General features: G+C 43.4%; 1 protein-coding gene across 2 annotated transcripts in view; it reads left to right on the plus strand.

The window, feature by feature from the left end:
- The first annotated feature begins 1,854 nt into the window (after window positions 1-1,854).
- ANXA4 (annexin A4) overlaps window positions 1,855-22,769 on the plus strand; it is a 74,881-nt gene continuing 53,966 nt past the window's right edge. The window contains exon 1 of one of the 2 annotated variants that reach the window (XM_019970451.2): window positions 1,855-2,005. The gene's annotated coding sequence lies outside the window, so the exon portion shown is untranslated. Of the gene's footprint in view, window positions 2,006-6,166; window positions 6,191-22,769 lie in introns of those variants that run through there. The other variant, XM_070798919.1, reaches the window with a different exon arrangement.

Below are 22,769 nucleotides of genomic sequence, written 5' to 3' on the forward strand. Positions count from 1 at the left end.
GGAAGTGAGGGGATGTGGGAAGGGGTAGGAGGAGTGGGGTTGGAGTGGGCATGGGGGATCTAGAGGATCTAGCTCCTGCATTGGGAGTGTGGAGTCTTAGCCACTGGACCACCAGTGAAGTCCCCTGCTGTCCTTAATTTAAAGGCTTCTTTGAGTCTTTAATTTCAATGATTATACTAATTTTTAAATACTCATAAAATGTTTTTAATAAAATAAAATAAAATAAAATACTTGAAGCTCAGGTGGCCTAGAAGCAAAGCCCAAGATATAGATTCTTGTGTAAGTGCTTTGTGAGGGGATATTCTCAGGAAAACCTATGAGTCAAACAGGATTGCACAAAGGGAAAAACAACACAGGAGTGGTTTCTGCAGAAATTTAGCCTCAGGCTAAGCCCATGGGAGCTCTGGAATAGGAAGGCTCTCATTGATCAGTCCTTGGCCTTTGGTATCCTATAAAGTTAGCACCGACTGTGGCTTCCCAACCCGGCATGAGGGCAGTCATGGGAAAGAAAAGGGCCGCTGTGAGTTGGGTACACCTGCCTAGTAAAGGTGATCTTGGCAGGGTGCATCTGTTCAATTTCTAACCTTTTATTTTTTACTTTTTAAGGAATAAAGAGTCTTTCTAATCCCTCTGAGAAAATGAATTAACCTTTTTTCATTCTTTTTCCACTGTTTGTCTTGTTAATTTAGTTTCTTCCACGTTAGTTCATAAACTGAAGTTCAGAAACTTCAGAGTATCAAGCAGAGGTGGGGGTGGAATCCAAATCAGTGTGGTTCCAAAACCCATGCCTTTAACCATATTAAGTCACCCTCTTTAGCTGCCTCTTCAGGAAATAATTTATCGTTACCTCTACAGCTATAAGGGTGCTAACAGTCATTAGATCTGTTGGATACAAAACACACTCTCCAAACCTTCCTGCTGCTGCTGCTAAGTCGCTTCAGTCGTGTCCGACTCTGTGCGACCCCATAGACGGTGGCCCACCAGGCTCCCCGTCCCTGGGATTCTCCAGGCAAGAACATTTCCTTCTCCAATGCATGAAAGGGAAAAGTGAAAGTGAAGTCGCTCAGTCGTTTCCGACTCTTCGCGACCCCATGGTCAGCAGCCTACCAGGCTCCTCCGTCCATGCGATTTTCCGGGCAAGAGTACTGGAGTGGGGTGCCATTGCCTTCTCCACCAAAGCTTCCTACCTTCTGTTAAATAAAAGTCCGAATTTACTTATATACCCAATGGGTTCATTTTGCAAGCATTCACTGAGTACCTGCCAGCATGGTATTGGGTGTGTGTGCAATGACCACAGTCAGTGTCTTAAAGAGGCTCGAGTCCTGTAGGAGAGGCAGATACTAACATACAAGACTGTATAACAAGGGGTAGGGAGCTCGGCTTCAAGGCCGAACCTTGGAGCTACGGACCAGCAGCGAACCCAGGTAATTTATGAGTAAAGACAGAAAGCTCTGGAACTGCCCCAAACTCCCATTCCCAAAAGCTTCCCCAAGAAAGGGAACTCGGTTTTTCTCAAGGGAGAAGTGGAACGACTGGGAGATTCGCGGGAATGTAAATGTGCCGTTCCACTTTCCACTTCGCCATGAGAAAGTGCAGTGTCCCGGGGAGGAAGCTTTGACTCTGAGCGGCAATCCCGGCCGCGGTGGGAGCAGGGCGCAGGCAGGAGAGGCCCTGGGCGCGGGCCTCCTGGAGTGCAGGGGCGCCCGGGCACCGGCGATCTGATTCCCACTGCTCCGACTCGCGGGAACCCGGGCGGGGCCGGCGATCTGGGATCCCGGCGGGGGACGAAGCCAGAAGCATCATCCCCAACTCTCCGGACTCCAGGTGCGCTTCGCCCGCGGAGGACTTTCCGGTCTCGTGAGCAGAGGGACAACCAGGAACTTAGGCTCAGTCTCCACCCCGAAGCGGGGCGGGTCCGTCCGGGATAAGACCCGCTGCCCGGCCCTGCCTGGTTGTGATCTCCGTGGCAGCAGAGAACGGGCGCCGTCCCATCTCGGCCTCTGGGGTAAGGGGGCCCCGGGCCGGTGGTCCTGGGCTCCAGAAGGGGTGCGGCAGCTCTGGAGGGCCTCGCGGGGGTGGCCGGTCGGGCGCCGCGCCCAGGCGGAGGTGCTGGCGCCGGCACAGGGTGGAGCCGGCCGGGACTCGCTCCGGGCGGGCGAGCGGGAGGCAGACACCGCCCGTATCCAGCCGCCCCTTGCAGAGGACCTCTGGAGCAGTGTGTGGAGCTTAGAATGTCAGAGGTCACTGCAGTTATTTATCGAGTTCATGTGCCAAGCGCTGTGCTGGATTTAGGAGTTACAAAGAAAGGATTGAGTAATATTCCCTGGAACTGACTCTAACACCCACGTTTTGCTTTTTTAATTCTTTCTTTACTCCTTTTAAGAAACTTACTCCTTTCTCCTGGTCTCTTACTCTTTCTCTCCTTGTGGAGCTAATGGCTTCAGTACAATGCCTGGCACATGGGAATCTGTTATTATTGTGAGATCCATGAACTGAGCCTGAGTCTTACTCTATGGTCGTGGCTTTGACCAGCTGGAGACTCTGGAACCAAAGAGGTTACTGCTTTTCAACAATCTGCCCAACTGTAAGTGCTTCCCAAATTGATGAAAGTCTTCTGTAAGCTGTTGGGAGCGTGTGAGACCTGAGTAACCCACAGCTTTCAGGAAAAGTGAGTATCTGCCTCTCTTCAGTTGACAGTGGAAAGAATGAATAGGATTCTCCGCGCCCCCCCCCCCCACCCCCGTCTAAAATGATGCATCCCATTGCCCATCAATTCTAGAACCCTCCGCCTTCTCCTTATATTGCAGGTAACTCTGTTGATAGGGAAGCTCTAGCTCTTTAGTTGCCATGGAATTCTCAGATGACAGAGGTGGGAGAGCAAGCAACAGAGGAAGTGGGCAGGAATGAGGAAATGGGTATCCTTAGCCTGCGAGGACCGGCTAACTTCCCAGGGTCCTTTCTGATCAAGGCCAGGCTGCCTCCCTCAGCTTAGATCAGATTTGTTTTGCTTTGGGGATACACACATGAGTGCAAACGCAGGCAGACATACACACAACTACTGGGTCAAAAATGCTGTGAATTTCCCTCCTAGATATGCTTGCATTTGGTTAGGGATATTTTTTGTCTGAAAGCTTTTTAGAGAGTAACGTGTAGTCAGGTCCAAGCAGGCCAGTCCTCAGTGTCTGAAGGGATGACCGCCTGGTCATTTCAAACTGTAGCTTGTGGCCCATTTCTCTTCTTATATCTGCAGCTCATCTGTTTTCCCAGCCCTTGTTCATCTGCTGATAGACTAAGCCTGCTCTTCTCCAAGGGAGATGGAGCTGAGGGGAGGCACTCGAGTAACAGATGTTGTGCCAAGGAGTACCTGATGATTCAGAATAAAGGAGAGGGTAGATTTTCCTTGGTTGTCCAATTTTATCCAGACATTTGAGGATAAAAACGCTTTTTATACTAAAACAATTACAAGTATATTTTGTGGTAGGATTCAAAATTTAAAAACTTTCTTTATATAAAAGAATAAACTTCTAAAATTTTTGTTTGGACTTTGGGCTGTGAGTTGGCCCAAACGTAACCTTTGGGAGTTTGCTTTCACTGCAATGAGGGCTACTTATGGAGGCAGTTTGGTAGATGCTGCAGTGTCTTCCCTGGAAGGACTTTGAATAGCATGCTAATTGTGGCATGTAGGATCTTCATCACAACATGCGTGGCCTTTTGTTGTGGCACTCGGGCTCAACCTTGCAACGCACAGGTTTAGTTGCCCTGCAGCATGTGGGATCTTACTTCGCCAACCAGGCATCAAACCTGTGCCCCTGCATTGGAAGACAAATTCTTAACCAGTGGACCATTAGGGAAGTCCCCTCATTTAATCTTTTTTTTTTTTTCAACCTGAGGCAGGATTATTAAACTTGTTTTACAGAAGAGATCCCAAGGCTCCAAGTGGTGGTACAAGGGTTGGACTCCTTGCAAAAAGATTTAAATCCAGCTGCTGGATACTGGCTTCCCAGATGGCACAGTGGTAAAGAATCCACCTGCTAATACAGGAGACACAGGAGACTTGGGTTCAATCCCTGGGTCCAGAAGATCCCCTGGAGGAGGCAACGGCAACCCACTCTAGTATTCTGGCTTGAAAAATCCCATGGACAGAGGCGCCTGGCGGGCTACCGTCCATACTGTTGCAAAGAGTTGGACACAACTGAGCATGCATGTGTGCACATGCACACACACACACACACACACAATGGATACTAAAGCCTGTTGCCTTAGCCTCCCTGCCTTACTGTGGCTCTATCAGTGCTTGGTTCAGAGTGATTTGGCATTTGGATTTTTAGCTTCCTGGTTTATAAACTAATCTTGACCAAATGTTTTTCTTTTCCTTTTCATTTTTCTTCTGGTCAAGCGGATGTGTAAACTATGGTGGGAAGAACTGGAGCTGGCAGTGGTGTGGGAATACAGGTTAACGGCCCTGGATTCAGGAGGGGCTTGGCTTGTGAATAAGGGAATCAGCTCACTCTTTGTGGCCCTGGGAAGAGCTGGGCAGGAGTGTTTTGGATGGCAGGTTCTGGTTAAATTTAAGGAAATGACTTTGGAAACCCACAGGCTGGATGGGTTTGGAGTTGGCAGGAGCTCTGCCACCAGAGATATCTGGGCAGAAGTCCCACAGCCCCTTTCTGATGGAGCTAGGAAGGGGAGAAGGCTAAACTAAGATGACTTCTAAAGCCATTGTCTCCAAACTTTGGGTGCATCCCCCTGGAAGCTTGCACAGCATACAGATTTTTGCCCCCAGCGTTCTGATGCAGTATGACAGGGTGGGACCCAGGAATCTGCCTGTTGTGTTGGTTTTATTGGGAGTAACTTGTTCAGTTATGTTTGAACTGGACAGAGAGCTTTGCTGTGGGAACGTGAACCACCACCTTTGAAGAATTTGTCTTAAATGTTCAAGATGCTTGAGATCAGTCAAATGCCTAGACACTGTATTAAGAATTGCCCTGAAATTTGGCAGTGTGTTTCTCAAAATTTTAAAATCCATTGACTTGTGTTCCATCCATTTGAATACTAGGAATTTATCTGAAAGATATGGTTGGACATGCGCATGGAAGGGCCTTCAGTTGGTGGGCAGAATGTCAGTGGCCCCCACCAAATGGATAAAGGTTCATTTATTTATTAGACAATGTGACAAATGCTATATATTCAAGGGTAAAATACCAAGACCCCATCCTTAGGGAGATAAGCAAATCAACAAATAAAAACTCATAGGACTGCATGAGAAGTGAATGCACTTCAATGCACTGTGCCTAGCCTGCCATAGAACTGAGGAGGTGCACCGAACCCCATCATGGGTTGTCAGAGAAGGCTTCTTGAAGGGGGAATGAGAATGATCTTGGAGGTGGGAATAGGAGAAGAAGGGCTTATGCACAGACATGGAGGAGAGCCATTCAGCCAGAGTAGGGCTAGTCCAGAGGCCAGAGTTTGAGGGCCCTCAGAAATTAACGTCATTCTGTGGGCCCTTGGGAGACAGGACCAATTATTGGGAGTTAGGTCTTAGAGATTCCAGGGATCCCATAGTATGAGTTGCTGGCCTAAGTTATAAATTCCTATTTTCTTCTGCATCTGCTTCTATGTTTAGCACTGTTATAAGATCATGCTAGTGTGCATGCATTCTACATCGCTTCAGTCCTGTCCAGCTCTTTGTGACTCCGTGGACCGTAGCCCACAAGGCTCCTCTGTTCATGGGATTCTCTAGGCAAGAATACTGGAGTGGGTTGCCATGCCCTCCTCCAGAGGATCTTCCCAACCCAGGGATCGAACCTGCATCTCCTATGCCTCCTGCATTGGCAGGTGGGTTCTTTACCACTGGCGCCACCTGGGAAGCCGCCAGTTTTGTGATAGACGTTTGTAAATAAAAAGGAAACTCTGGGTACCAGGAAGGAAATCGAGGCAGAGATTCAGCCTTGGAGAAACAAGACTCCCAGCTTCCCTGTCCTACACCAGGCCAACTCTTCAAGGTTTGTCTTGGATGTAATCTGGGTGAGGGTCCTCCTCTGTGTGCCCTTGCCTCCCTGTGATCCCCCCACCACGCTTTATTTTTTCTTGATTACAGACTTGTGCCCTCTTCTCAGCTTTGAGCTCCTCTGACATCAGGACCACAGAGCCCCACTCCTCTGGCCCATTGCCTAGTGAGCATTCACCAAAGGTGTGTGCTGAGTGCATGTGTGATTTTTCACGGCCTAGAAAATTTATTCCAACCTCTGAGCCCTACAGAATGATCCACTTGCTGAAAAAGTTTCTCTTTCTTTTTTTACCGCACTGCACAGCATTTGTCATTGGAGTTCCCCTATCATGGGTTGAACCTGCTCCCTCTACGCTGGAAACACAGAGGTCCAAATGACCCATTTTAAAAAATGATTGTTCAATTCTTTGTCTCCACTCCCATCATATCCTTAAACCAGCCAAACTCCGAACTTAATGCATTTGACCCTTAATGCATTTCCTGCCCAGTTGAAAAATCCACGTATCACTTTACACTTCCTACTTCCCTACTGCCTTATCCTTTGATCCTGGATATCTTGGGATCTACATCTGCAGATTCAACCAACTGTGGAAGGTGTAGTGGTGCAGTAGCATTTAGTGAAAAAAACTCAGGTATAAGTTGTCCTGGGGAAGTTCAAACCTGTATTGCTCAAAGGTCAGATATTCTGTTTTCCAAATAAGTCATATCAGTCATAATCAGAGAGAAAGCCTCATTTTTACTGTCTTTGCCTATGGACTCTTTGCTGTTAAAATCCTATCTGAGCCTTAATCAAATGAAATCTCTGACTCTCTTGGGTGGGGGAAGTGAGGTGGGATTACTTAGTCTGCAGTCTCTCCCTTCCTTGAAGTTCTAATGTTAATAGCTGCCCAGTGCTGCTTTGTCATTGGATTGGTTACATACTAGTTTTGTTTCTCTTACTGGCTTTCATGCTTCTTGAGAGCAAAATCATCTTCAACTTTGTTTCTTTCACAATGCCTAGTACCTGATAGGAGCAAAATAAACTTTTTTTACAGTTATTTATTTGTTATTTTTGGCTGTGCTGGGTCTTCTTTGCTGTGTGGGCGTTTCTCTAGTTGCAAAGAGTGGGGCTACTCTTTAGTTGCGAAGCATGGGGTTCTCATTGCGGCGGCTTCTCTTGATGCAGAGACGGGCTCTAGGGCCTGTGGGCTTCAGTAGTTGAGGCTTCAGTAGTTCGGCCCTCAGGCTCTAGAGCACAGGTTTAGTAGTTGTGGTGCATGGGCTTCATTGTTCCTCAGGATGTGGGATTTTCCCAGATCTGGGATCGAATCCGGGTCTCCTGCATTGGCTGGCGGATTCTTTACCACTGAGCCACCAAGGAAGCCCTCAAATGTTTAAGTGAAGACGATGAGTGCCTGCACACACAGCAAGTGGCAGTTTTGAAACGAGGGGTCTCATGCAGAGACCACCTATTTGAGAGTCAGGGCTCAGAGCTGGATGTGAGAATAACCAGGACTGCATATTGAAACTTAATTGAGTAAGGTCTCTGAGCCCCACCCAAGATTTACTGACTCAAGCTCTAGAGTCTGACATCCCCCAGATCTGTATTTCTAAACACTCTCCAGGGGATTTTTGTGCCCGCTAAAGTTTAAAAGCTTTTCCCAAGATACCATGCCAGCTGCCTTACCCTCTGTACTAATTAGGATCCTTTTGAAGCCATAGCTCCGGACACTTGAGTCATGCCTTCTGTGCTTAGCTGCTCAGTCATGTCCGACTTTTTGCGACCCAATGAACTGCAGCCTGCCAAGCTCCTCTGTTCATGGGATTCTCCAGGCAAGAATACTGGAGTGGGTTGCCATGCCCTCCATTGAATCTTCCCAACCCGATGATCAAACCCAGATCTCCCGCATTGCAGGCGGATTCTTTTCTGTCTGAGCCACCAGGGAAGCCCAAGAATACTGGAGTGGGTAGCCTATCCTTTCTGCAGGGGAACTTCCTAAGCCAGGAATTGAACTGGGGTCTCCTGCATTGAAGGTGGATTCTTTACCAGCTGAGCTACCAGGGAAGCCCAAGTCGTGCCTTCATCCAAGGCCAAAAGAAAGGGGGAAGTTGGTAGGCTGACTCAGTCATTTTAGCATGGGGAACGCTCCTACTCCAAGCCTCCAGGCAGGCTTGCCTTTACTTCTCAACCTCCGCAGTGTGTCACGTTACTACTCATAAACCACTGTGGCAGTTGGAATGGGCTTGCCTTGGACCAGTCATTCTTTCTTCCTAGGAAAGTCCCACTTCCCTGGTTTATCAAACTCAGTCCCTCAACTCATGAAGGTTCTCTCAATGAGGAAGGAGGATGTAATAGAGATTGATTGCTAATCCTGGCAGAAATCTTGCACAATAGTCTACCTCAGCTTGATGCCAGAATAAACTGGCTCCCACAGGTGGGGTTAGATCTTGAAGCAAGGACTGGAGCTCTGCCCTTGTTGTGGATTCGCAGCCTGCTAGCTCCTGGACTGAATGTGTGCCCTACAGCCTAGGCCAACACTCAAACGTGGGAGAAGACTGGAATCTGGAGTTTCACAGACCGTGTAAATTAACAGATCAGGCCTTCCAGGAGTAAGGTGTGCTTGCACTGGATGGTTTTGAGAACTCTACTATTCAAATAATCTTTGGCAGACATATATCCTGAGTCATATTTATGCATAACTATGTACACATGCATGTGTATAACATATTAAAAGATGTTAATGTTATGACTCCCCCCTTCTATTAACAAAATTTTGCTCATTTTTTTCCCTATTACCTTATTCTTTTTTAAAGATTTTTAAAAATATGGACCATTTTTTAAAGTCTTTATTGAATTTTGTTAACATTATTACTTATGTTTTTGGTTTTTTGGCCCAGAGGCATTTGGGCTCTTAGCTTCCCCACCAGGGATGGAACACATATCCCCTGCATTGGAAGGCAAAGTCGTAACCTCTGGACCACCAGGGAAATCCCCCATTACCTTACTGTTGGTGAAGAATCATGAATGAGAACCTCCACTTATGAAATGCCCATGGGGTGGTTTGGGAACCTTTTAGGTATCTGTAGTTGGAATCTAGAATCATTACTCTAGAGCAGTGGTTATCAAATCTGAGAATGCATCAGAATCATGTGGGGGAGCCTCTTAACTCCACCTCCAGAGTTTTGGATTCTGTAGGTCTGAGGTTGGGCCTATGAATTTACACTTTTAACAAATTCCCAGTTGATGGTGATGTTCCTGGTCATGGAACCACACTTTCACAACCACTTAGTTGTAGTAACTTCTTTTAGGTTGAAATACTGGTCTGGATATAATGAAAATATAAACATAGGGGAATTTTAATCATGCACACGGGATCTTCTACCTTTTTCAGATTCTTTTGTGCTCCCTATTAAAGTTGCCTGTGACCTCCTCACTGGGGCCATGCTTTGGGTGGACTTGATTCCCTGGGTTTTCTGTACTTGGTGAATGGGAAGGCTTATACCTCAGAGGTGAGAAGATGGAGCGACACCCACACACTCTCCCTCCAGGCTGAGCATTCATGGTGGCCTTAAATATTGGTCTTAAAACCCTACTTTTACCTTAAGAAAGAGTGAATTTCTGATAGGGACTCAAACATAGTTGAACTTTGCGAACATTATGCCAAGTGAAATAATCTAGACACAAAAGAACAAATATATCGTTCCACCTATATAGGATAAAATTCAAATTCATAGAGACAGAAAACAGAATGATGGTTTGCAGAGTCTGGGGTAAGGGAGAAATGATGAGTTATTATTTAATGAGTAGGAAGTTTCTATGTGGGATGATGGAGAAGTTCTGGGAATGGATAGTGGTAATGGTGTACAACATTGTGAATGTAATCAATGCCACTGAATTTTGAAATAAGTAGAATAAAATGTAGAAAATAGGAATAAAATAAAGCAAATATTATAGCAATGGGGAAGAGATACTCTTAACTATTAAAAACTATTAAAATGGTAAGTTTTGTCATTTTTTTTTAACCACAGTTTTTTTGAAAAAATATTCTGCTTCTGTTACTGTTCTCCCAGTGGTATCTTGGGGAATTCTTGTATCAACCCATCAGAGTGCATGCTCTGTCACTCAGTCATGTCCAACTCTGCAACTCCTTGGACTGTAGCCTGCCAGGTTCCTCTGTCCATGGGCTTTCCAGGCAAGAATACTAGTGTGGGTTGCCATTTCCTCCTCCTGGGGATCTTCCCAACTCAGGGGTTGAACCCACGTCTCCTGCATCTCATGCTTTGGCAGATGGATTCTTTACCACTGAGCCACGTGGGAAATCAATCAGAAATGACTGTTAAATGTTCAGGGTTTTTTCAAACTAATTGTTAAATATAGCCATTATTTAGCCACTATATATTATAAATATATATATAGCCATTAAATGAATTATATTAAGGTAGAAATATTTATCAGTAAATTATATTGAAAACACCCCATCACTTTCTAATTATTTTACCACCTTTTACTATTACATATGTTCTTGAAGTTCTTTACATCTCTTGTGTCTGTATGGTGGAAATATTATATAATGGCATACCACTGTCTACTGATTACCAACTCTAAGTTCAGTGACACCACATAAGTAACTTGAATCATGTTGAAAATATTTACACCAAAGAAATGGCTACAAATCAGGGTTTTCTTTCCTTGGCGAGCTAGCTGTTAAGTTTATCAGCACACCCCTGGTCTTATTATGGCTCATTAGTGAGGCAGGGTTGCAGTAAGCTTGCAGGAATAAAGCACCAGCTACTTAGGATCTTCCAGCCAATTTTTCTTAAACTGAATTCTAGCTCTTTCCAAATAGCCTTGTCATTGGCTGTTTTCCCCAGGCCCAAAACAGAAGATGTTGTGGCTAAGTTTAGTGGGTGGGACGCAAAATGAGTCATATAGTAAGAGAGTTGCTTTAACCTCCTGGGCAGGAGTTTCCTCAACTGGAACATGGAAGGGGTGGGAGAAAAACTGGCAGAAAGAAAATGAAGTGATTATTCTAACAGTGGGAAAGAGCTACTTAAAAAAAATTTTTTTTATTATAAACTTTTCCCAACATACACCCAAAGTGGCAGAATAGTAAAAGGAAACCTCATGTACCTATTCATCATCCAGCCCAATGATTACAACATTTCATCAAAAAAGAGACTTTTCTAACCATTGAGGTAATAAGAAGGAATACAAAGGAAAAGATGGATAGGTATGATTTAAAAATTTTCTCCCAAAGTTTGCCTCTACTAAAAGGAAAATATGAAATTGGAAAAATGCATAATAATAAATTCTGGGTATAAAAGATGAAGTTCTATAATATGTGCATAATTCCTAGAAATGTGTTAGTAAAGCATCAGGATCCCTAAAATGGGCAAAACATGCAAGCAGATAATTCACAAAAAAGTGTATAAGTAGAAAAAGAGACAATTCAGTGTTAAACAGGTATAGCAAATGAACGTGTTTTGGCTGGCTGAGAATTGGATATCCTTGTAAATTTGGAGGACAACAGGAAATATTCATAATTATCCAGGTATTGGTATCACAAGGAATAAATAGGTCAAAAAAAGAACAAAATCTACAAAGCTAATTATAAAGATTTTAGTCATATCATAAAAAAACCTGAATAACCAAATCGTAGGGACATTGAATAAGTTATAATGTATCAATACGATGGAAGAATATAAATTTAATAAAATAATAAATATGATTGTGTAGAATTAGGAAAATTAAGAGGAGACAGCAGAACATAAAGTGATATACATACTGTGATTACAACTGCTAAAAGATTGGAACACACAAAAAGTGAAAGTAGATGGTATGTTTACACTTTTAAAATGGCCTTTTCAGTGCTTAGATTTGATTTAATAATTTACAAAATAAAATGAAAGGGGGAAATAGATGTGATTGCTAAAGGCCTTATACTCTCTAAAATCCTATGAAAGTTGATCTTTTTCTTTTGTAGGAAAGAGCCATAATTTTCAGCACTGCAGTGGAACATTCTGCCTGTTCCCACATGCTTGCTGGGTTTAGGAAACAAGTTTATCAGATCAGGCAGGCAACTTAAACAATAACGACTGGAGGGAAAAAGAGGTTGATAGTGACAAATAAAATTAATGCCAACTATCCCAAATCCACATTTCATTTTTACAACCAAAAAGTCCTGAGGTTGCTAAAACAGAAATAAACCAAATAATAAATTTTCTGCTGTATACATTTTATTAAAAAGTAAAGTTGTTTTTTTTTAAGCTAACCAGTATTTTCTATTTTCTATGGTCTCTCGAGGCGTTAATATTAAATTTTTCATGATCTCTGCAGATGCTTCATTTCTTTTAGAAGGACTCCTGCTGGAGGGGGGAATAGTTGAAACCAAACAGTAGTGACAAGAATACTATTTAAATATTTGGTAAACCTTCTTATATTAGATTTGGTAAGCCCTCTTAAATACACATAAGCATTTTAAAAATCAAATCTCTTTTTATTTGGGAAGGAGGAAAAGGGTGATTGTAGAAAATTAACCTTGGCCTTGATGTTCTGAATACGGAATATTTAAGCCAAAATCTTCAGTCTCAGAGAATTTCTTGGTGTTATACTAATCATTTTTCTCCTCCTATTTAGAATCCTGTTCTTCCGTCAAATATTGAGGATGCCCAATGGTTCCCTAAATGTTTCTTCTGAATAATTAAGTGAATTATTTTCAGGGATAAGCTTTGCCTTTACACATTCCAAGGCAATCGTTCTTTTGTCATAGACCCATACTGTGTTTTTCTTTCTTTTTTTAAAAAAAGGGGGAAATGAAGTCACCAAGAAGATAAATAATTTTCTTGATGAGATTTAAAAGAGATATCTGAGATAATTATTCATATAAAGTATTTAGAACAATGTCTGCCACAATACAATATATGCTCAACAGTAGCTATTATAATTATTATTAACCTTAAAAAGGAACGGATGTGTCAGTTGAATTGAGGTGCATGAACCCAGAGCCTCTTATACAGAGTCAAGTAAGTCAAGAAAGAGTAAAATAAGTATCCTATATTAACACACATGTATATGGAATCTAGGAAAATGGTACTAATGAACCTATTTGCAGGGCAGGAATAGAGACACAGACGTAGAGAACAAACTTGCAGACACAACACGGGAAGGAGAGGGTTGGTTGAATGGAGAGGGTAGCATTGACATATATACACTAGCATGTTTAAACTGGAGAGCTAGTGGGAAGTTGCTGTAAATCACAGAGCCCAGCCTGCAGCTCTGTGACCACCTAGAGGGGCTAGATGGTGGGGAGGGAGAGGGGGAGCGAGGCTCAAAAGGGAGGGGATGTATATATACATACACTTATGGCTGATTTGCACTGTTGTGCGGCAGAAACCAGTACAACTTTGTAAAGCAGTTAGCCTCCAATTAAAAATAAAGAAGAAATTTAAAAATTAGTATTACCCAAGATATGTGTAGATCAGTGCTATGTGATAGAAATATAAAGTGAGCCACAAATGTAAGTTTGAATTATCTAGTAGTGCAGTAGCACATTTTAAAAAATAAAAATGAGACAGGTGAAATGAATAATATCAATTATCCTACCCAGTAGATCCAAAGTACTGGGTTGGAGAGAAAGTCCGTTTGAGTTTTTCTATAAGATGGTACCGATTAAAACTGTACCTGTCCGGATCGCCAGTCCAGGTTCAATGCATGAGACAGGGTGCTCAGGGCTGCTGCACTGGGATGACCCAGAGGGATGGGATGGGGAAGGAGGTAGGAAGGGGGGTTCAGGATGGGGAACAAATGTATACCCGTGGTGGATCCATGACAATGCATGGCAGAACCACTACAATATTGTAAAGTAATTGGCCTCCAATTAAAATAAATAAATTTATATTAAAAAAAAAAAAAACCTGTAGCCGTCCAGTTAATTCACTAACTTGTATATGCAGTTGAATCTCTTTGCTTACTGTTATCAATCACAGTGCTTCTGCCTTTTCACTCAATTCCACATCAGTAAGCCACCTTTTAAAAATTTTAAAAATGTCCATGGTTATTTTTTCATACTAGAAAATGTTATAATTAAATATTTAAATGTAATTATGAATTACAATTTATATAGGTATCACTGTAATTCATGCTGTCTGTAGAACATATTCAAATAAACACATTCAAAATATTGCATTAATGCATAGATGATATCAGTGAATCAATACGTTGACAGCAAGTGGATTGGTGCTGTGATTCGGTATAATACTAGAAAAGATGCAATGTGGCTGACAAGCACACCGTACAGTGTAACAGTTAAAGTGAGTCGTGGCCCCACCAAAAAATGCTGCTTTCCTGTGTTACGAAAAAATATTGTATACTGCTTCAATTTTAAATTGAATTGAAATTAAAATTGAGTTATTTTCTCTGCTGCACTAGCTGCATTCCAGTTACTCAGTAACTGCTTGGTGGCTTGTGGCTACCGTGTTGCACAACACAGGTTCAGACTGTGTCTGTCAAAGGAAAGGTGGACAGAACACCTTAGTCCTTCTTGTGTTGGCATCAGCTTTAAGCAGGAGAGAAATTTGTTTGCACGGTACTCAGTCCGATTCCTGTTTCTAACTGGTTTTCCCCATTTCTCTCTGCCTCTCTGAGGTGGCATCTTTTCCTATCCCCAATGTCTGGTTCTTTGATACATAAAGGATGCCTTTCCACCAGGATTCTTTGCTTTGGTCACCTTTCCCTGTATCTACTCTGCTTCGTGTCTGGCTTGGGGAATTAGTAGAGTCAGTAAAGGGTCCCCCTCACAGCTCCTCAGCTCAAGTGGGTGGGTGGGCTGGGGTTTTCTGGGGGGATTCCCCGCTGAGCTGATGGAGACACGTCATTCAGCTCCTTACTATCCCCCTTTCTGGCTCTTTCTGTGTGTCTCTTACACACATGTTTACGCCATCTGCCTCTAGTTAGTTTCGGTTCCTTTCAGCTTCCAATCTTGTCTTATGTCAGTCCTAGGCCTTTGGATTTTGTCACGAGTGTCTTCCATGGCCCTCCTTTGCCTTCGTGAGGTTTTTCATGAAAAAAAAAACAAAACAAAAAAACAAAGAACCAGGAGAGGCTGCATCAGAAATAGCAAGTTCCCTATGTGAATCAGACATCCACCATGGAAGAATTCTGACAGTTCTGTTTTTGTATTCTTTGGCCAAAGTCAGCTTGAATGCTGGAAAGATTTGAAAATAGATCCCTGCTCTGGTCCACGGAAGGAGTGGCTGATCCAGGGGGAGAGAGAGTCGCCCACAGAGCTAGATCTCCAGTATTTACAGGGCGTGGGCAGTGCCAGAAGAAAACGTGCCATTTTAAGAGAGCCTTGTTTCTTCTCCAGCTGATTCCAGATTGCCAGGGTCAAAGCGGTGTAAATCTGTGAAGAAAACCCAGCTGCTTTTCCTGCTCATTTGGGAAGAGAGTTTTCTTCCCTTGTGGCAAACGAAAGTGGTAGTGTCGGAGAAGGCAATGGCACCCCACTCCAGTACTCTTGCCTGGAAAATCCCATGGATGGAAGAGCCTGGTAGGCTGCAGTCCATGGGGTCGCTAAGAGTCGGACACGACTGAGCGACTTCCCTTTCGCTTTTCACTGAAAAGTGCATTGGAGAAGGAAATGGCAACCCACTCCAGTGTTCTTGCCTGGAGAATCCCAGGGACGGGGGAGCCTGGTAGGCTACTGTCTATGGGGTCGCACAGAGTCGGACACGACTGAAGTGACTTAGCATAGTGTTGGTGAGGAAAAGCCTGGGCTGTGTGTAATAACACTTTTCCTGCTGCTGCTGCTAAGCCATTTCCTCCTCCAATGCGTGAAGTGAAAAGTGAAAGTGAAGTTGCTCAGTCGTGTCCGACTCTTAGCGACCCCATGGACTGCAGCCTACCAGGCTCCTCCGTCCATGGGATTTTCCAGGCAAGAGTGCTGGAGTGGGGTGCCATTGCCTTCTCCAACTCTTTTCCTACCTGTAGGCAAATAAAACCTAACAGGACAATAGGAAGCCTGGCCACTCACCGCCTCTTTGCCGGTCACTCCCCTCTGGGACTTGAGTTTCTCATTCAGGTCCTGTCTGTCTCCTCCTTCCAGCCTCACAAGAATTCTGTAAGGAAAGATGGAGTGGACTTTAGTTTCTCTGGGACAGATTATAAAAGAAAGACCAAATGTTAGATTGAGGATTCCTTTTTCTGATGAGGTGCTCTTCTTCTTTACCCCTGAGACCTATTATGGCTGAGACGAGAGAGAAGATCAGGAGTACTGGTCTGCCCTGGAACTGGGGTCTCAGGATATGGTGGCCTATAGTTTATGATTCATAAGGAGGGATCTGGGTGACCTGGATGCAGGTGGACATACAGCCTTGGAATTGGGGATCTCAGAATATGGTGGCCTGTAGTTTGTGATTCATAAGGAGGGATCCAGGTGACCTGGGTGCAGATGGACATACAGAAACTCTAGTGGTAAAAGAGACAAAAACTGGAGATCAACACCAGTAGCTTATGATCATCTGGTTGGGGTTCCTATGTGAACAGTTAGTGCGATTCCTGTCTTAGAGTCTTACTTGCCCAGAATAATTTACTTACGGTATTTTTGAAGGAGGAAAATGGAATTAAGTGACCTTTCACGTTTCTTTGAGGGCCTCTAATTTTAAAGTAACTTGCGAAATGGAGTGGGAAAAACAGTGTAACCTGTGGCAAAGCTTAACTATGCTGGACAGGTTTTTCTCTTTGCATAGCTGTTATCCCTGAGGAGACGTGGCTTTACCCATGATGCTTTGCAGAAGCTGTATGGATTTTTGGATTCCACTGAGTTGGATTTTGCCTCTGAGAGGACATTGCTAAAGGAAGACACACAGTGGCAGGCTTTACCTGAGAGGCCACCCTCAGCCTGCAAAGCTGTATACCTGTGTATTATCTATCATATACTTTTGGCTGTAGACATATTTATTATTGTATTGAAGTATTAATTACATATGATAAAATGCACAGATCTTAAGTGCTTAGTTCAGTGAGGTGTTTTTTCTTAAGGGGTTCACTTTTAAAAATTGCTTCTTTTTATTTTATTTTTAAAATTTTCTTTCTCTTTGTTGTTTGTTGTTGTCGTTTAGTCACTGTCATGTCCAACTCTTTCGCAACCCCATGGACTGTAGCCTCCCAGGCTCCTCTGTCCATGGGATTTCCCAGCCAAGAATACCGTAAAAATTATTTTTAAAAATTGTGGTAAAATACACATAAGAAAAAGCTTACCATTTTAACTATTTCTAAGTATTCAGTTGGGTAGTGTAAATAATAGTTACATTGTTTTGCAACCATCAGTACCACGCTTTTCATCTTGTGGAACTGAAATTCTATACCTGCTAGACTGTAATTCCTTCTCACCCCTTCTTCGACCTCCGGCACTACCATCCTACATGAGTTTGACTACTCTAAGTTCTCAATATAAGTGGAATCATATTGTAATGATCTTTTTGTGTCTGGCTATTTCACTTAGCATAATGTCCTCAAAGTCCATGTCAAATTTCTTTTCAAGGCTGAATAATACTCTGTTGTATGTACCACATTTTGTTTATGCATTCATCTATCAGTTGACACATGGGTTGCTTCCATCTTTTGGTTAGTTTGAATAATCCTGCTGTGAACGTGAGTGTACAAATATTGAGTCCCTGCTTTCAATTTTTTGGAAAGACTATGTATATTAATATGTATGTATCTCCTGGGGAGATGGCAATGGCACCCCACTCCAGCACTCTTGCCTGGAAAATCCCATGGATGGAGGAGCCTGGTGGGCTACAGTCCATGGGGTCGCTAAGAGTCGGACGCGACTGAGTGACTTCACTTTTCACTTTCATGCATTGGAGAAGGAAATGGCAACCCACTCCAGTGTTCTTTCCTGGAGAATCCCAGGGCCAGGGGAGCCTGGTGGGCTGCCGTCTATGGGGTCGCACAGAGTTGGACACGACTGAAGCGACTTAGCAGCATGTATCTCCAGATTGTATATACCTGGAATATATACCCATAAATGAAACTGGGGATCACATAGTAATTATTATATTTTTAACTTTTGAAGGAAGTACCATGCTGCTTTCTATAGTGGCTATACTATTTTACACTCCTACCAGCAGTACACAAGGGATCCAATTTCTCCACAACGTCACTGACACTTGTTATTTTCTGATTTGTTTTGTTTTGATACTAACCATCCTAATGGGTGTGAAGTGAGTTCAATGTATTTTGACAAATGTGTACAGTTGGGTACCACTGCCTCAATCAAGATAAGGAACATTTCAGTCACACCCTAAAGTTCCTTCCCTCACACTCCTGTGCAGGTAGGCCCCTCACCTCACCACTACCCCCAATCCCTGACCCTAGGCAACCACTTTTGTGCTTTCTGGCATTATACATTAGCTTGGTTTTTTTTCGGCTTCATTCACTCGGAATAATGTTTTAGAGATTCACTCGTCTTATCACTGTATCAGTCGTTTGCTGAAAAGTACTCCATTGCATGAATATTCTGCAATCTGTCCATTTATCTGTTGATGGGCATTTGAGTTGTCTCTAGTTGCAGCAGTTCGTGTGAATACGGCTCATGTGAACACTCTTGCCCATGTTTTCTTATGGATAAGCGTTTTCACTTATCTTAGGTAAATAAGATGGAATTGCTGAGTCACAGGGAAGATTCATGTTTAACCTTAATAGAAACTGCCAAATAGTTCTCTCAAGTTTACAGTGTTTGAAAGTTTCAGTTGCTCTACCTCTTCTCTAACATTTATTTATTTTTAAATTTATTTCTCACTGTGCTGGGTCTTTGTGGTGCGTGGGCATTTCTGTAGTTGGGGTGCACAGATTTGGTTGCCCCACGGCATGTGGAGTCGTACACAGGGATCAAACCTGCGTCTCCTACATTGGAAGGCGGATTCATAACCACAGGACCACCAGGGAAGTCCCTCTCTAACATTTAATAGTGTCCTCTTTTTGTTTTTGTTTCTTCCCTTTTCTTTCCTTTTAACCGTTTTAAGGGCTGTGAATGGTATCTTATTTTGCTTTTAATTTGTGTTTTCTGCATAACCAGTAACAGGCACCTTTTCATATACTTACTGATCATTCGTATGTTTTCTTTTGTGAAGTGTCTTAAGTCTTTCGCCCATTTAAGAACTTGCTGTGTTCATCTTTGTGTTATGACTTTTAGTTCTTTATATATTCTCAGCTCAAGTCCTTTATCAGATATATGTGCTGTGAATATTTTCCCCCAATCTATGGCTTTTCTGTTAATTTTCTTTTAGTGAGAATAAAAGACACTTTTCTGGGGCTTCCCTGGTGGCTCAGCCGGTAAAGCGTCTCCCTGCAATACAGGAGACCCGGGTTCGATTCCTGGGTCGGGAAAATAATGTCTTTTACTGAGCAAATCTTTTTAATTTTGATGAATCTTACTTATATTGACTTTTATAGCTTGTGCTATTTTGTGTCCTAAGAAATCTCTGCTTACCTTAAGGTTTCAAGATAGAGAATATATTTTCCTCTGTGGTTAGAAAGTAAACCCCAGAGGGACTGCAGTAATTGAATCTATGCTAATGCTTCCTTAGAGAATACCAGGGAGCTCAGAAACAAGGCAAGAGGAGACCCCCTGGGGAAGAGGGCCCTTCTTGAAGACTAGGCCTTCTGGAAGCCGGAGGAGCCAAGGCAGTTAACATAGTCCTATGGCTACAGGAGCAGCCAGTTCAGTTAAAGTCAACAGGCATTTCTTACAGCCCCACTCTGTGCAAGACACTGCTAAGAATTAAGAGCAGGAAACTAGGGGCCCAGGATGGGAGTCTGGTGAGCAGATTCCAGGGAAGATGCTGTCTTAGAATTCAGACAACTCTGAAAACAATGATGATGTCGGAGGACAGACACACACAGAGGACCCCATCAACTTGGTGGCCAAAAGGATCTTAAGGGAAATCTGGTTTGAAAGGTTGTAGATGTGAAAGCCTGAACTCTGTACACCACAGATATTTTTAATATGGGTGGAGTTGGTAACCCACCCCTAAAACAGCTCATTAAACTGGTATGTTGGAATATGTGTATGTGGTGGATAAAGGTTACTCAGAGAGAATAGTAATAAAAAGAATAGCTAACATTTGTTGAGTACAAAATATGTATGAGATTCTAAGTACTTGATATGATGCAATAACTTGATTCATCTTTGCCACAACCCTTCCTATGAAGTTACTATTATTATGAATTCCATGTTATCAATGAGGAAATTCATCCAAGTACAGAGAAATTATAACTTACTCCAAATCATACAGTGAGGAAGTATGTGTGGGAGAGTTATAAACCCAAGTGGTTGGCGTCCGGGCTTCAGCATCTTGGTTACAGAGGAAAGATGGTGTCAAAGGAAGGATGGCTCCAAGGAAGGAGGAGGTCCTGTCTGAGATGGGCAGCTAGGCTGTGGCGTTGGCCACGCCACCCTCAGGTTTGGACCTTCCACTGCTGTTTCCTATTAGAGGGCGGCATGGATTTGCCCTCACTAGCGTGAACCTGTCCCACTGTGCTGCTAGCACTGCCAGACCTGGGTCAGGGAGGGAATCTGCCCGAGTCCAGCTCCAGCAGCCAGGGATTCAACCTGAAGGGGTGAGCAGTGTCGATGAGAGAAACTGAGGCAGCCTCTCATTTTACTTGGACTCCCTGTTTATTTCAAGCTTAGGATTCTCTTTTATACTTTTACAAAAGCAGTAGGTCAGAGGTTTGATATTTTTAGTTCTCATGGACCCAGATTTATTTTTCTCCAAAAATCATTGTTGCCCCTCAAAAGGAGTTCCTTCCTCAGCAATTTTCTTATCTACTTTTTCTCATGTGTCCTTGTGAATACACTGTAACTCATGCTAATGTCTGGGCTGCATACCGCATTCCTCAGTTTAATTCTTATCTTTCTAAGTCCTGTTTGCCCCTAGTATCCTAAGCTCACTATTTCTTAGAAAGAGCTTCTAGCTAATAATATCTCTAAAGTCCTTAATTTCTATAAGCTATAGTAGAATATGCTAACATTACAGCAATCCTATATATTTAGCTTCTAACTATTTTAATTATTCCTAAACCCTAAATTCAGCAAACTCCTTTGCCATAAACACTTTTCTCACAAATGGGCTTCAGATAGCAATCCCTCCCATGGCCTCAAGTTGCGGCCTGTGTGCTCACCCTGGAACACTTTTTTGTAAAAGTCCTTGAACAAATGTCAGTGGTTAACTTTATGAATTATTCTTTGAGCACAGTTGCAGAAGGCTTTATGCCTTCTTGTGCTCCTCTCAAAAACAATAAGCACCTTAATATTCTCTTCAGTCAACTCAGCCGAGGAAAGGGAAAAACAAGTCAGAATCACAAAGCCTAACTCCTTCATTCCGGGTCCGTGCCTACGGATCAAAGAGAGGGGGTTTAGGGCCGTGCCTCCACTTTGTCAGTAATGCCTAACGTGGCTCCCGACAGGAATCCACACGTTATTATCACACGTGTTACCCAGAGGCAGGTCTACCACCTAACGTGTAGACAGGGCTGTTTCCCGTCTCCAGGGAGGGTGGGGCTGGGCACTGTCTGTAGCCTTCTCTACTCTTAACAATCGGACCATGATGGCAATGTGCTCTTTCTGGGGCAGGCATTTCCACTCCATTTCTACTCCTGCTTTCTTTGTGTAGTTACAGCACAGCCCTGGAATTGCTTTCTCAGCTGTTTGCTAGACATTTTGATCTGAATTAGGGGAACATCAACTCTGAGAGATCAAAAGAATAGTTGTGTTTCAAGCCTGAAGGGGCGCTGCCTCTAATCGCGTAAGTAAATTGCCATCTGGGGCTTGAGCAAACATGTCAGAGCTGCGCCAAACCCTATGTTAGACTTTGAATGAAAGCCCATACTGTTTTCGGTTCATAGCATAAGCTGGAAGAGTTATTCCTAGCAGCCCTTCTTTCTCTCCCTACTGGTGTACCCTGGACAGTCTAAACATTGCTGATGTTAGGATAAACATAATCAAATGGTTCCAGTATTTCTAGCCTTTGACTGTCTCCATGGCATGATGCATCAGTCAGTCTCTGAAGAGGCAGCACCGAGGGTACTTTACAATTGTGGGTGGAACCCATCCAACTGTGTACAGGATGCTCAGCCCTGTCATGGAGGGGAGGGGCACAGAATGTGCCCGGATGGGGTTTGGATGGAAACACTGAGTACCTCGCAGCTGGAGATGACATGACTCTGGCCATGTGTTGGCTCCAAGAGACACTGTCACAGAGCCATGTTGCCTTGTTCTTCCATTGGAAAGGTTGGATGGCTGAACCAGGGCAGGGGCATGTGGGGTTAGAAACATGCTCTTTAAAGAGCCACCACTCTTGATTGGGTGCTGTCTGCCAAAGTGGGGTCCAGTGTTCAGCAGATAGGTCCGGGAGGAGTGTTTTTGTTGTTGTTTTGTTTTTTCCATCCAGCTTGTTAAAGATACAAAGAAAAAGAAAGCATTTAGCTCAGCAAAAGATGTGACAATTTGAAGTTTTGATTCCATTGTTACTCCTAAAAGCTTCTATCACGGACACCTGCCTTAGTGTATAATTATACACTTAGTGTATAATTTACACATGTGTGTAAAGACACATGCATTTAGCATGGTATAGCATGAAGATCTGGAGAAGGCAATGGTACCCTACTCCAGTACTCTTGCCTGGAAAATCCCATGGACGGAGGAGCCTGGTAGGCTGCAGTCCATGAAGTCGCTAAGAGTTGGACACGACTGAGCGACTTCACTTTCACTTTTCACTT

The sequence above is a fragment of the Bos indicus genome, chromosome 11, assembly GCF_029378745.1.
Source record: "Bos indicus isolate NIAB-ARS_2022 breed Sahiwal x Tharparkar chromosome 11, NIAB-ARS_B.indTharparkar_mat_pri_1.0, whole genome shotgun sequence".
Taxonomy (NCBI): Eukaryota; Metazoa; Chordata; class Mammalia; order Artiodactyla; family Bovidae; genus Bos; species Bos indicus.